This window comes from Zeus faber (genome assembly GCF_960531495.2).
Source record: "Zeus faber genome assembly, chromosome: 1".
Lineage (NCBI taxonomy): Eukaryota > Metazoa > Chordata > Actinopteri > Zeiformes > Zeidae > Zeus > Zeus faber.
The window spans coordinates 27,168,402-27,182,434 of record NC_137193.1 but is presented as its reverse complement, the minus strand read 5'-3'; positions in this window follow the sequence as shown (position 1 = coordinate 27,182,434).

Genomic DNA, 14,033 nt, shown 5'->3' with positions numbered 1-14,033 from the left:
TTTCTTTTTCATGATTGTGACGCCTTTGAAAAGAGCATCCAGGAAATATTCTCCATTTAACGAGGAAGGGGGAGGGACGCGGCGGGGGTGGGATACACACTTCACACTTCATAACCATCGGGGTTGACTGTACCTGAACAGCGTGAACCCGTCACTACCAGAAATACCTTGGCAGTGGATTTGAAGAGCGTTTTTTTTTTTTTTAAGTAAAGAGGCTTCTACGAAAATCGTTTTAATTGAATGTCAAATCTTTTAGTGCATATAGATATATAGATAGATATGTAGATAGATAGATAGATAGATATATAGATAGATATGTAGATAGATAGATAGATAGATAGATAGATAGATAGATAGATAGATAGATAGATAGATAGATAGATAGATAGATAGATAGATAGATAGATAGATGGATAGATAGATAGATAGATAGATAGATAGATAGATAGATGGATGGATGGATAGATGGATGGATAGATAGATAGATAGATAGATAGATAGATAGATAGATAGATAGATAGATAGATAGATAGATAGATAGATGGATGGATGGATAGATGGATGGATAGATAGATAGATAGATAGATAGATAGATAGATAGATAGATAGATAGATAGATAGATAGATAGATAGATAGATAGATAGATAGATAGATAGATAGATAGATAGATAGATAGATGATAGATAGATAGATAGATAGATAGATAGATAGATAGATAGATAGATAGATAGATAGATAGATAGATAGATAGATGGATGGAGAGTCAGCTAGTCCATGGTCCGGGGTGGTCGGCCCTTTGTTAAAGTGCAATTGGCGAGCCGGCCCTGGCTATCAAAAGGCATAGTGTTCAACACCAATACACCCAGTAATCACTTCAGCATACGTTAATTTGAATGTTGGATTACAGAAGGTGTGATGTTTTCTCGGCAATTATGTTATTGAAATATAATCTCTTCCTCGAACAATATATTTTATTCCACCAGACGTTTTCATGTTCTGATAAAGCCTAGTTCATTTTATCAAGGTTTCAGAGTATTTTTGTCTTTTAATTGTCAGTCATGGAATACATATAATGTATATAATGGCAACACACCAGGCTTTGAATATGAAGTATAACATTTATATTACCATTCATGTGGAATTTGGCTTAATATCAAAGTACTCATACAAATGTATGCTGCGGTATGCAAGTAAATATAGACTTAAGCATGGTTCTCACTCTGATCTCTAGTTAAACTCAGAACTGTTCTTAGTGTTTTTAGTATGATATGATTTTCCACCCTAATACAATAATCCTACAAACAATGTAAGATGCAATGTCTGAATGGTTTCCAGGGATTATTACAATCACATTGACCTTCACCGCGTCAATGAATGAAAGATGTAACGAGTACAGGCAGTCACGCAGATCCTCTGCTGCTTCCCTTCTCCACTTCTTGGTTCTCCCCGCAACAGGTTTAGACTTTTGACTTTCTGCCTGTATACGGGGATCAGGTGGAGCAAGAGACGCTCTGAGTTTCCCACCCCAGCGCATGGAACAGCATGATACACGTTGTTGACGGTGGTGTAGCAGTGATCCAGCGTATTCTCCTCTGCTTGTATTTACTAAACTGCTTTTATTTCGGGGGTCCGTGTCTTAAACTCCCATTCTTTAAAAATCCCGAGAATGATGACTAGAGCTACACGCCGCCATCTAAAGCAATGACTTGACGCTTGTCTGTGATCAATCAGAAGTCTGCAGTGTTTTTTTTTTTACTGAATTCTCCTGCAAAAAATGACAGATTTGGAGCAAACTTGGAGGACGCTGTGACGGAACTGCCCCAAATTTTAATTTTATTGATAATGTCCATGGGTACGTCGGTGCCATGACATACATAGAATACTGATATAAATGGATGTCCTAATGTCAGGATGAATAAAATTTGGATTTTGGCAGTTCCAACACGCCGTCCTCCGAGATTGCTCCAAATCTGTCATTTTTTGTAGGAGAAGTTAGTTACTACTACTCCTACTGCTATTACAAGTACTACTACTACTACTACTACTACTACTACTAATACTAATAATAATAATAATAATAATAATAAAATAATAATAAAACAATAACAATAATAATAATAATTATAATACTTACAAAAATAAATACACGCAATAATGATATTAATTTAAAAATACTTTTTTCAAATATATTTAAGAATATGAAAATATATTTAAAAATAATTGAATAAATTATTTTTTTTCATAAATAAAATTTGATTAATACAAATAAATTATAATTATATAGTATATTGTATATATACAAATTGAAAATAGACCTCAGATTTATACTAATGCAACTACTTTTAGTTTTAATTTAGTATTATTAATAAACAGTATTTAAGATAAAGATACTATTATATATTTGCATTATGTGTTATTCATTAGCATTTTTAATTACTGAGAGTACTATCATTATTATTACTTATTAAGCAATGACATAAGAGCGGGCGTTTCCGTGGTACCAATAACACATCATTGTCCTTGGTCGTAAATGGTGCTTAGTGTCCTACCTATTAGTCAAACTAGTCAGGGCGAAATTTGTGATTAATTTACCCATTTTACGCACTAGCAATGGTGATTAACCAAAATACAAGCGACAACGTTTTTTTCTATTTTGGGCGCGATTCCATTGAAGAGTAATTGCCTCAGATAAGCCATTTGAAATTCCAATGAAAACCTATTTCATGCGCAGAGAAACATCATTTGTATGTGCTTTTAAACAAATGGTAACTTAATAATTGTTATACATCAAAGTAATAACTCAATTGACTGCTGTGTAGTGATGAAAAGTTTCACTCTTTTTTGAGATTCGGCTCTTGACGAGGGACTTGGTAAAAGAGATTATTTCAATTTTTCAATTCTATCACTTGTTTCAGTTGGTGTAACAAATGGTGAAGGAAGACTTCCGATGAAAGAGTCGACTCTGAATCCTTCTCGAGTGGAATCTCAGTGAATCCCTGTGTATTAGCTGCAATTACCTAATCGCAACTCACAAACAAAACAACTCTTTTGCCACAATGATCAATTTGAAGACTAGTAAAGAGGTTGTGAATCATATGGGTCTTAATGCTCCCTTCAACCAGAATGAAAACTTTTCTACCTAAAGTACAAACAGGAACACTGCAGCGCACGAGTGATGCAAGACTTGTGAACGATTGGTCACAATTAAATATTTCTCGGATGATCCAATATGTTGGTGTTGTTTGACACATGATTTATAAATCAATGTGAACGGTGAAGGTCTGTGGGGTTTCTAGAGTCCCATACGGATATATCCATTATAACAGTGTTTCCCAACCTTGTCACAAACACATACTGTAGAACCTACTAATATGTAGACTTCTAATCGTAAAATATGCGATATGATCCATTTGTAGCGTGAAAATCTTTTAAATTACTAAAAAGAGTGGGTGAGGGAGTAATTCTTCTGACAAACTAAAAATCCTTACTAAAGACAAAATTAAAGTCTTCAGCAACCATCTCACTGCATTGCACTAACTGAATCAAACAAATTAAGACTCAATAAACTTAATGACTTTTTACTCATTACCGATTGAATGGTCAATTACTGAATGTCAAAAAAAAAAGTCAAAGCTTACATCACTACTAATAGTTCTTGGTCTTGTTTTGATGAATGTAGAGCTGCTATTCTGGCTGGAACTGGCTGTCTGAATTAAATGAATTACTGCAGCCTTGCATTTTTGATCTTATTACACAAAAGCTAATTCATATTATTCATCTATTTGAAATGGAATTTGAAAAATGTTCGCGGTGGTTAATATAGTCTTCAGAAAAAAAGCTGGAAGAGATCTTTTGAATGTACAGTCCCTAGGAAAACATATGGCTTACCTTAAACATCAACAACTTTTTGGAAATGCTAATTCAACCACCTCCCATTTAAAAAAAGATGCAATCACCTCCATTGCCAACAAAGAAGTATATTTTCCTCAGTAGTTCAAAATCCCCCTTCCCTCTAGACTCTGTAAAATTGGGATTTGTATTGGACAAAAAAAAAGTACAGAATGAGAACTATTGTCATGAATCCTCCCTGATCTCTCAGTATTTATTTATGTTTTAATGTTTTATTTTCATCTCGTTTCATTTCCTCATGCCATGTCACTAACCTTGATGTAATTTCAGATATGCCCACACCTTTTGCTTTGCTGTGACTCCATTCCCTTCACCTGGCTTCCCCTGCCTGCAGCTCATTCCCTTGTTCGTCCCTCAGTATAAATACCAGTGTACTTCCTTTTGTTCTCTGACAGTTTGTCTTCCATACCAAATGCTGTCTCATTCCTTGGATCCTGATTCTCTGCCTGTTCCCTGCTGGAGAAGTTTGCTTTCTTGAATTGATCTCCTGGTTTTGACCCCTGCCTGTAATTTGGAATAAATATTGAGGACTTTGACTTCTTACCTGATTGATTTTGTGCTATGCCATGGGTTCACATCCATTCTGAATAAGTGAGCGCAACAGTATAATCTGTACAGAAATTACCCCAGCCAAGAGATTGCAGCACAGGCTTGTGTCCTACACCAACACGAGAAACAACTCACCGCCATTGCAGCATTATCTCGCAAACTTCACCTCTCCGCTCCTGAACACTTCTTTGGAGCTCCAGGCACCTGCTGGTCCTTCCTCACACTCTGCTTGCTAACTTTTGAACTACAACCCCTCACATATCCCACCGAGAGGTCACGAGTGGCTTTCATTGTCTGGACTAGGCTTTCTCACCGCTGAGTCGGAAAAGCAGTCGGATCTCTGCTCCTCAGTGACAGCCTTCTCTGACGGTTTCCGGAGGATTTTCGACCCTACTACACCTGGGTGTGAAGCTGCTCTTGGACGTTTTACCTGGGCTGGGGGTGCCGGCGAGTTATTGACAATTCCATTGAGTTTCTGACCCTCGCAGCAGAGAGGGATTGGAATTCCTCATCGCTGGCCGACACCTTTTACCACAGGCTTTCTGATGCCATCAATGAGGAGCTGGTGGCTTGAGACCTGCCGGCAGATCTAAACACTCTCATTGCCACGACCATCCGCATCGACATGCAGATCCTACCTTGAGCAGTCCTAGTGACTCGGTGGACTCTTGCAGCTCATCGTACTGTTCCTGAACATCTTGGCATATCAGGTAACAATCATGAAACTCTTACATTCCACCTGATAGATTTTCCTTCAACTACCAGTGATCTTTGGTTTCCCTTGGATCCTGACATATAATTCACATATTGACTGGGGAACAGGTTCCATTCTACAATGGAGTTCATATTGCAAATCTGTATGCCTCAGACCTGCTCTGTTTCCTGTCCCTAGTTTTACTCCTACCTGCAGAATTCCCTGACCTCTCTTGGGTACCCCCTGAGTACTTGCTGCTGAAGGAGGTGTTCAACAAACCTCGGGCGACCTCGCTTCCACCTCATCAGCCCTATAACTGCCGTATTGAGCGTCTTCCTGCGTCTATGCCCCCGAGGGGCGGATAATGCTCCGTGTCCATCCCCAAGGCAAAGGCCATGGAGGCCTATGTCCAGGAGTCGTGGGTGGTGGGTATCATTATTCTTCTCTTCATCTTCAGCCATAGTGGGCTTCTTTGTGGGGAAGAAGGATAAGTCACTGCAACCCTGCATCATACCATGGTCTGAACAATATAATGGTGAATAACAGGTACCCCCTTCCACTCCTATCTTCTTTTTTCAAACTCCTGAGGGGCCAACCATGTTCACCAAGGTGGAACTTCAGAACATTTATCATCTGATCCTCATCAAGGAGGGAAACAAATGAAAAACAGCTTGGAATGGAAAACATCCCCAAGGGACATTATGAGTCATGGTCATTCAAGATTCGAGATTCAAGAGGTTTATTTGTCACACACATATACATATGTTCATACATATATTCAGTGAAATGTCATTGCAACACACCCGGAGATTATGCACAATAGTTTTTAAACCGAACATAATAGCTAACGTAATTTCTACCTAGCTAACTAACTGAAACTGACTGATTCCTAAAACATAATGCAGTTAGTGAATAGAATAATATAAATAGACCCATCCGTCCATCCATTTTCCTCCACTTATCCGGGGCAGGGACATAGTGGCAGCGGGCTGAGCAAGGAGCTCCAGGCCCCCTTCTCCCCGGCAACGTTTTCCAGTTCCTCCTGGGGGACCTCGAGGCGTTCCCAGGCCAACTGGGATATGTTATCCCTCCAGCATGTTCTGGGTCTACCCCGTGGTCTCCTACCAGTTGGACGTGCCCGGAAAACCTCCAAAGGAAGGCGCCCAGGAGGCATCCTGATCAGATGCCCGAACCACCTCAACTGGCTCCTTTCGACACGAAGGAGCAGCGGCTCTACTCCGAGCTCCCTCCGATGTCCGAGCTCCTCACCCTATCTCTAATGCTGAGCCCAGCCACCCTACATAGGAAACTCATTTTGGCCGCCTGTATTCGTGAACTGGTTATTTCGGTCACTACCCAGAGCCTTTGACCATAGGTGAGGGTTGGGATGTAGAGGGACTGGTAAATTGAGAGCTTTGCCTTCCGGCTCAGGTCCCCCTTTACCACAATGGTCCGGTACAATGCCCGCATCACTGCTGATGCCGCACCGATCTGCCTGTCCATATCACGCTCCATTTTCCCCTCACTCTTGAACAAGATCCTGAGATACTTGAACTCCTTCACTTGGGGCAGCATTTTGCTCCCAACCCGGAGGGAGCAATCCACCGTTTTCCGGCAGAACCATGGCGTCTGACTTGGACCACTTCACACTCGGCTGCAAACCTCCCCACTGCGCACTGGAGGTCACGGTCTGATGAAGCCAACAAAACCAGATCATCTACAAAAAGTAAAGATGCAATTCTGAGGCTCCGAAACGGACACTCTCCTCACCTCGGCTGCGGCTTGAGATCCTGTCGCTATCACCGGGTGCGTTGCATTACATTTCACTGCATATATGTATGCAAGTATGTATATGTATGTGACAAATAAAAATCTTGAATCTTGAATCTTGAATCTGTCCATGAATCACAAACAGAATCGGGGACAAGTGGCAACCTTGGCGGAGTCCAACACCCACTGAGAACGTGTTTGACTTTGTGCCAAGAATACAAACACAGCTCTCACTTTGGTTGTATAAGGCCCGGATGGCTCGTAACAATGGCCCCGGTACCCCATACTCCCTCAGTACCCCCCACAGGATCTGTTATAAGAATTTTATAAGTCTATGTTTTGCTGCACTTTTCACATGAACTTTTGTACAAGGTATGTGTACTTTGCTTTTCTTCTAAAGGCTAAAGAGAGTTCACGTCTTAAAAAAGACATAAACTATTCACTTTCTGTGCCTTAATGTGAAGAGGAGAAGGGCAACATGTCTTGACCATCAGATAATGGAACTTCAACAGATGAATTGTCTCAACGAAACTGTCTCATCAACGAAGGTGTCGCGACATCTGCTGACCGACATCTCAACGACTCGTCAGCCCCGCCACTCCAAGAAGACTTCATGAAAACTCGGCTCTCCAGTGAGAACTGAGCACTTCCTCTGTGGCACTCTGTTGTGTTGTTACACTGAAACTGCTCCTCTTGTACAAGATTAAATACTTTATTAACCTAAAGTATTTGTCTCCGATTTCCTCTGTAATGATTCGTCCGTCCATGAACAAAGTTTATAACAATTTAACTTTCACAAGATCCCCCGAGGGACACGGTCGAAAGCCTTCTCCAGGTCCACAAAACACATGTAGACTGGATGGGAAAACTCCCACGACCCCCCCCGCAACCCTGCAAGGGTAAAGAGCTGGTACACTGTTCCACGTTCAGGACCTCCTGAATCTGAGGTTCGACAATCGGCCGGAGCCTCCTTTTCAGCACCCTGGAGTAAACTTTCCCGGGGAGGCTAAGTAGTGTGATACCCCTATAATTGGAGCACACCCTCCGGTCCCCCTTTTTAAAAATGTGAACCACCACCCTGGTCTGCCACTCCACGGGTACTGTACCTGACATCCACGCGACACTGAAGAGGCGTGTCAACCAAAACAGCCCAACAATGTCCAAAGCCTTCAGCTTCTCAGGGCAAATCTCATCCACCCCATGCCCCATGGGGTGGATGAGAGCCTTGCCTTGCCCCAGAGGAGCTTTTTAACTGCCTCAGAGACCTCTGCCAGCCAAATGGACGAGACTTCCCCCGAGTCTTCAGACTCTGCCTCTTACCCTGAGGACGTATTGGTCGGGTTCAGGAGTTCCTCAAAGTGCTCTTTCCACCGCCCGACAATGTCCCGAGTCCGGGTCAGCAGTTCTCCTCCCCGGCTGAACACAGCCTGAGCAAAGTCCTGCTTTCCCTTTCTGAGTCACCGAGCAGTTAGCCAGAACTTCCTTGAGACCAACTGAAAGTCCTTCTCCACAGTCTCCCTGAACTCCTCCCACACCCGGGTTTTTGCTTCAGTGACCGCCGAAGCTGCAGCCCTTCTAGCCTGCCGGTACCTGTCTGTTGCCTCGGGAGACTCCTGGGCCAGCCAAGCCCAAAAGGCCTCCTTCTTCAGCTTGGCAGCTTCCTTCCCCGCTGGTGTCCACCAACGGGTTCCTGGATTACCGCCACAACATCACCCACTGCCTTCGGACCACAGCTCCTAGCAGCCGCCTCTGCAATGGAGGTTTTAAACATGACCCACTCGGATTCCGTGTCCCCAACCTCCCCGGGATGCGCGAAAAATTCTTCCGGAGGTGGGAGTTGGATACGTCGCAGAACGGGGCATCCATCAGGCGTTCCCAGTTCACCCCCACCACATGTTTGGATTTACCAGGTCTGTCTTGCAGTCTTCCCCGCCAGTCCCCAGTCTCTTCACCCGAGTGTTCAAGACATACGGCCGCAGATCTGATGACACAACGACAAAGTCGATCATTGATCTTTGACCCAAGGTGGTCTGGTACCACGTACACTTATGAGCCACCCTATGCTCGAACATGGTGTTCAATATGGCCAATCCATGACTAGCACAGAAGTCCAATAACAAAGCACCACTCTGATTCAGGTCAGGCAGGCCGATCACCCCCTTGCAGGTTTCTCCATCGTTGCCCACGTGAGCATTGAAGTCTCCCAGTAGAACTATAGAGTCCCTAGGCAGAGACCCTTACAGGACGCCACCCAGAGACTCCAAGAAGGCCGAATACTATGAACTGGTGTTCGGTGCATAAGCACACATGACAGTCAGAGCTTTCCCCTTATCAACTTGTAGTCTTATAGAGGCAACCCTCTCGTTCACTGGGGAGAACTCCAACACAGCGGCACTCAGCCGGGGGCTCGTGGGTATCCCCACACCCGCCTGGCGACTCTCACCCTGGGCAACTCCGGAAAAGGAGAGAGTCCAGCCCCTCTAAGGAATTTGGTTCCAGAGCCAGTGCTGTGTGGAGAGGTGAGCCCAACTATTTCTAGTTGATACCGCTCCCCCTCCCGCACCAGCTCCGGCTCCTTCCCCGCCAGAGAGGTGACATTCCACGTCTCTAGAACTAGTCTGCGATGCCGAGGATCAGCAGACCCAGGCCCCCGCCTTTGCCTGCTGCCCAGCTGGCATTGCACCCAACCCCAACGCCTATCTCTGCAGGTGGTGGGCCCACAGGGTGGAATATAATAAATATAAATAAAATAAAATTAAAATTAAATAAGACTCAAAAAGATAATACAGGTGGGGGTACAAAATAGAAGTAAAGGGAATATAGTTATGTATATGGGATTTGCTATTTGTATGTACAGATATGTGCAGTAAAGTGCATGTGAATAAAGTGTGTATGGAGATGTACAGTGTACAACAGTATGACACAGCAATATAGTAACACCAAACAGAACAGCAATACAATGCAGTATGCAGTAACCCAGAACAGTGGGACAGTAATTTTCAGTACAGTATGCTACATACAGGATAGTAAGGCAGTGGGGCCTATGTGAGTGTCTCAGTGCTTTTTGTTGGGACCCCTGGTGAGTTCAGCATTGGCAGTCCTTATGGCTTGCAGAAAGAAACTCCATCTCAGTCTCTCTGTCCACGCTGTGTGACTGCGGAGGCAACTGCCCGACCGCAGCAGCTGGAACACTCCGTTGTTGGGGTGGTGACCCCTTCATGATCCTGTGGGCTCTGCTACTACACCTCCTGGTGTAAAAGTCCTGCAGGGCTGGGAGGGTAGTTCCAGTGGTACATTGGGCTGAACGCACCACCATCTGCAGGGCCCACCTGTCCTGAGCAGTACAGTTCCCAAACCAGTCAGTGATGTTGCCTGTCAGGATGCCCTCCACTGCTCCAGAGTAGAAGGACTTGAGGATCCTCACCAAGACCCTGAACTTCTTCAGCTGCCTGAGGTGGTAAAGAGGCTGCCTCGCCTTTCACACCAGAGTGGCTGTGTGTGTAGTCCATGTTATGTCCTCCATGATGTGGACTCCAAGGTTCTTGAAGCTGCTCACCCCATTGACAGAAGCCCCATTAATCACCAACGGTGTGTGCGTGCTTGGTTGGTCCCTCCGAAAGTCCACAATCAGTTTTGCTGACGGTCAGGAGGACACTGTTGTCCTTGCACCAGAGTGACAGGTCAGCCACCTCCTTGCGGAAGGCCTTCTCATCATTGTCGGTGATCAGGCCCACCACAATGGTGTTGTCAGCAAACTTGATGATTGTGTTGGAGCTTGACCTGGCCACACAGTCATGTGTGGACAGGGAGTGCAGTAGCGGGCTGAAGACGCAACACTGGGGGGATCCTGTATTCAGGGTCAGGGAGCTGGACATGTGCCTCCCCATCCTAACCACTTGGGGCCGGGCTGAGAAGAAGTCCAGGATCCAGGCACATAGCAAAGTGTTCAGTCCTAGCTCCCTTAGCTTGACAGCCAGCCTGGTGGGGACTATGGTATTGAAAGCTGAACTATAGTCCATGAACAGCAATTTCAATATCCCCGCTTCCGGCTATCCAGGTGTGTGAGCGTGGAATGCAATACCTGGGAAACCGCGTCGTCCGGTACACAAAGTCCAGTGGGTCCAAGGTGTGTGGGAGGGAGGCGCAGATGTAATCCTTAATCAGCCTCTCAAAGCACCTCATGACCACCGAGGTGAGGGCCACCGGATGGTAGTCATTCAGACAGGCAGGAGAGGCGATCTTCGGGACAGGGATGACAGTGGACCTCTTGAAGCAGGACGGGACCACCATCTCCACCAAGGAGGTGTTGAATATCCTAGTGAACACCAGGGCACGCTGGTCAGAACAGGTCTTTAGTACTCACCCAGATATGCCTTCTGAGCCTGCTTGGTTTCCTGGTGTTCACACGCATCAGAGCCCTCCTGACATCATGCTTGGACATTGAGAGTGTGTGTTCATCCCCAGCGGTGTAATTCTGATTACCTGACCAGCTAACGGTGTTGTTGCCAGACTCAAACCGTGCAAAAAAGGAGTTCAGTTCGCTGGCTAGAGAGGTGTCCACACTCGTGGCTGGGGATGAGCTGCTGTTGTAGTTTGTAATAGCCCGCAGCACCTGCCACAAGCGTATGGTGTCCCATTGCTCCATATCTGGCTCCACTCTGTCCCTGTACATCCGTTTAGCGTCCATCACTGCCCTCCGCAGATTGTACGACGCCCCTTTGTAATTGTCCATATTTCCAGATACAAGACCGTCATTGGAAGCGGCCGCGGGAGCATTCAGAGTGCCTCAGATGCATTCATCGACCCACGGTTTCTGGTTAGGAAATATCCAAACTTTCACCGTGGGAATGATGTGATGAGCTAACTTTGCTATGAAGCTCGTAGCTACTTATGTAAACCCGCTGACGTCACTGGAACTTGATTGGAACATGTCCCAGTCTACGTCAGTAAGAGCGTTCTGAAGTGTGGTCTCTGATTGGTCCGACTACGTCCCTCGTCACTAGTGTTTGCTGCGCGATGCACGGCTTGTAAACAGGGATTAGAGCAATGGCCGCGTGGTCCGATTTCCCGATAGCAGGGAGCGAGACGGTCTTGTATCCGTTCTTGTATGGTGTGTAACAGTGGTCCAAATTTTTATCTCCCCTGGTGACACATGTGATGTGTTGATGGAAATTAGACAGAAACCTTTTAAGGTTCGCCTTGTTAAAGTCGCCAGTCACTGCCACAGCCGCGTCGGGATGTTTGCTCTGAAATCCGCACAACACATCATATGGGTCCGATAGTGCTGTGTCGGTGTCCGCTTGCGGTGGAATATAAATGGCTGTGATGATGACCATGCTGAATTCCCAGGGGAGGTAGAATGGGCGGCATGAGATTATCAGCTGTTCCAGGTTCGGCAAGTAGGAGTGGGAGAGAGTCTTTAGGCAGATGCCTCCACCCTTGGATTTCCCAGACTCCTCTGACCTGTCGGCACGGAGCGCGGAGAAGGACTCGGCTGGACGAATGGCTTCATCCAGCACCAGCGGGTTCAACCATGTCTCCGTCAGGCAGAGGAGGCCACAGTTTCTGGTATCCAATTGAAATGTTATCCTCGCTTGAAGGCCATCTTGTTCTCCAGGGACTGGACATTAGCAAGAATGATTCTTGGCAGAGGTGAACGATGAGGTTGCATCCTCATTCTGTTCTGAATGCCGTCATGTTTACCGTGGTGCTATGGAACAGCGGCTCCATTGTTGTTGTTGTTGTTGTTGTTGAAAGCGTTGGTGCATAAACTCTCCGGGGGCCACTCTGGATCTGCAGATAAAAAGTCCCAAAATGTATCTTTTAGGGAAGTCTTTATATCCACGAGTGCATTGAGGCAGTAGGAGATCACTGCCAGTGAGTTTTTGGCGGACATAGTGATATAAAATGGATAAAAATACTAAAATGTGCAAAATCAACGAGGAGCGCTTGTGCAGGCAGTCACAGGAGGCGGCTCCACGTCACAAATGCCACGTCACAAACGCCTAGGTTAGGGATGAGGTCAATATGAACCCAAAAGCAGGACACACACCGTTTTACAATTACATTTACATTTACATTTAGTCATTTAGCAGACGCTTTTAATCAAAGCGACTTACAAGGGAGAATAACATTCAAGCTACATTGCGACAGAGACATTAGTGTAACAATAAATACTGCTAAGTAGTGCAAAGTAATTGTAGGTTAGGAGAGGAGGTACTCACTGAAGGGCTGGGTCTTCAAGTGCTTCTTAAAGACAGAGAGGGAGGTCCCTGCTCTGGTCATTTTTGGCAGCTCAGGAACAGGCAACAGAAGAGGGACCAGGACAGGCAGGGACTCGTGACGGGGAAGGCAGGGACTCAGACACAGGCAGGGACTCAGGAACCAGGAACCCAGAGCAAAGGAGCTGGCAGAGAATCAGGAACCGAGAGTTCGGGGCCAACACCCAGGGAAACATGCAGGAACATAGATGCCAAACACGTGGCGATCCAACTCCAACAGATTGGATGGGACCAGGTTAAATACACAAGGAGTGTTGAGGAAGGTAAAGACAGGTGGTGAGATTACTAACTGGAGACAGGTGTACAGTGACAGGGATGTGACACCAGACAGACAGACAGAGGGAGCTAGAGAGGGGCATAGGGACCTGTAGACTGACAGAGGGAGCTAGAGTGGGCTAGATGGAGACAGAGACAGATAGACCTAGAGCAGACAGAGGGAGCCAGAAAGGGACAGAGGGAGCCAGAGACAGACAGACAGGGAATCAATGCAGGGCAGGATCCATGACAGCCTGCCCTTTGGGCTCATCAACGTTGCAGCAGTCTTCCAGGCCATGGTGAATGATGTTCTCAGACTTTATTCATGTATTTTTTTTGTCTATCTGGATGATATCCTTATCTTCTCTGATCTGAGAATGAACACATCCGAGCCTCTCTAGAGGATTCTGGAGAAGCTCCAGAGGCTTCTGAAAAACAAAGTTTTCTGTGGTAATCCATCGATTGGGACACCTGGGTTGCCACATGTCTTGTGTATCACAGAACAAAGCCCCAGCTGGTCTCCACCAGCCCATGTCCCATGTCTCTCTGGACTAAGTCACTGGGCTGCATCAGA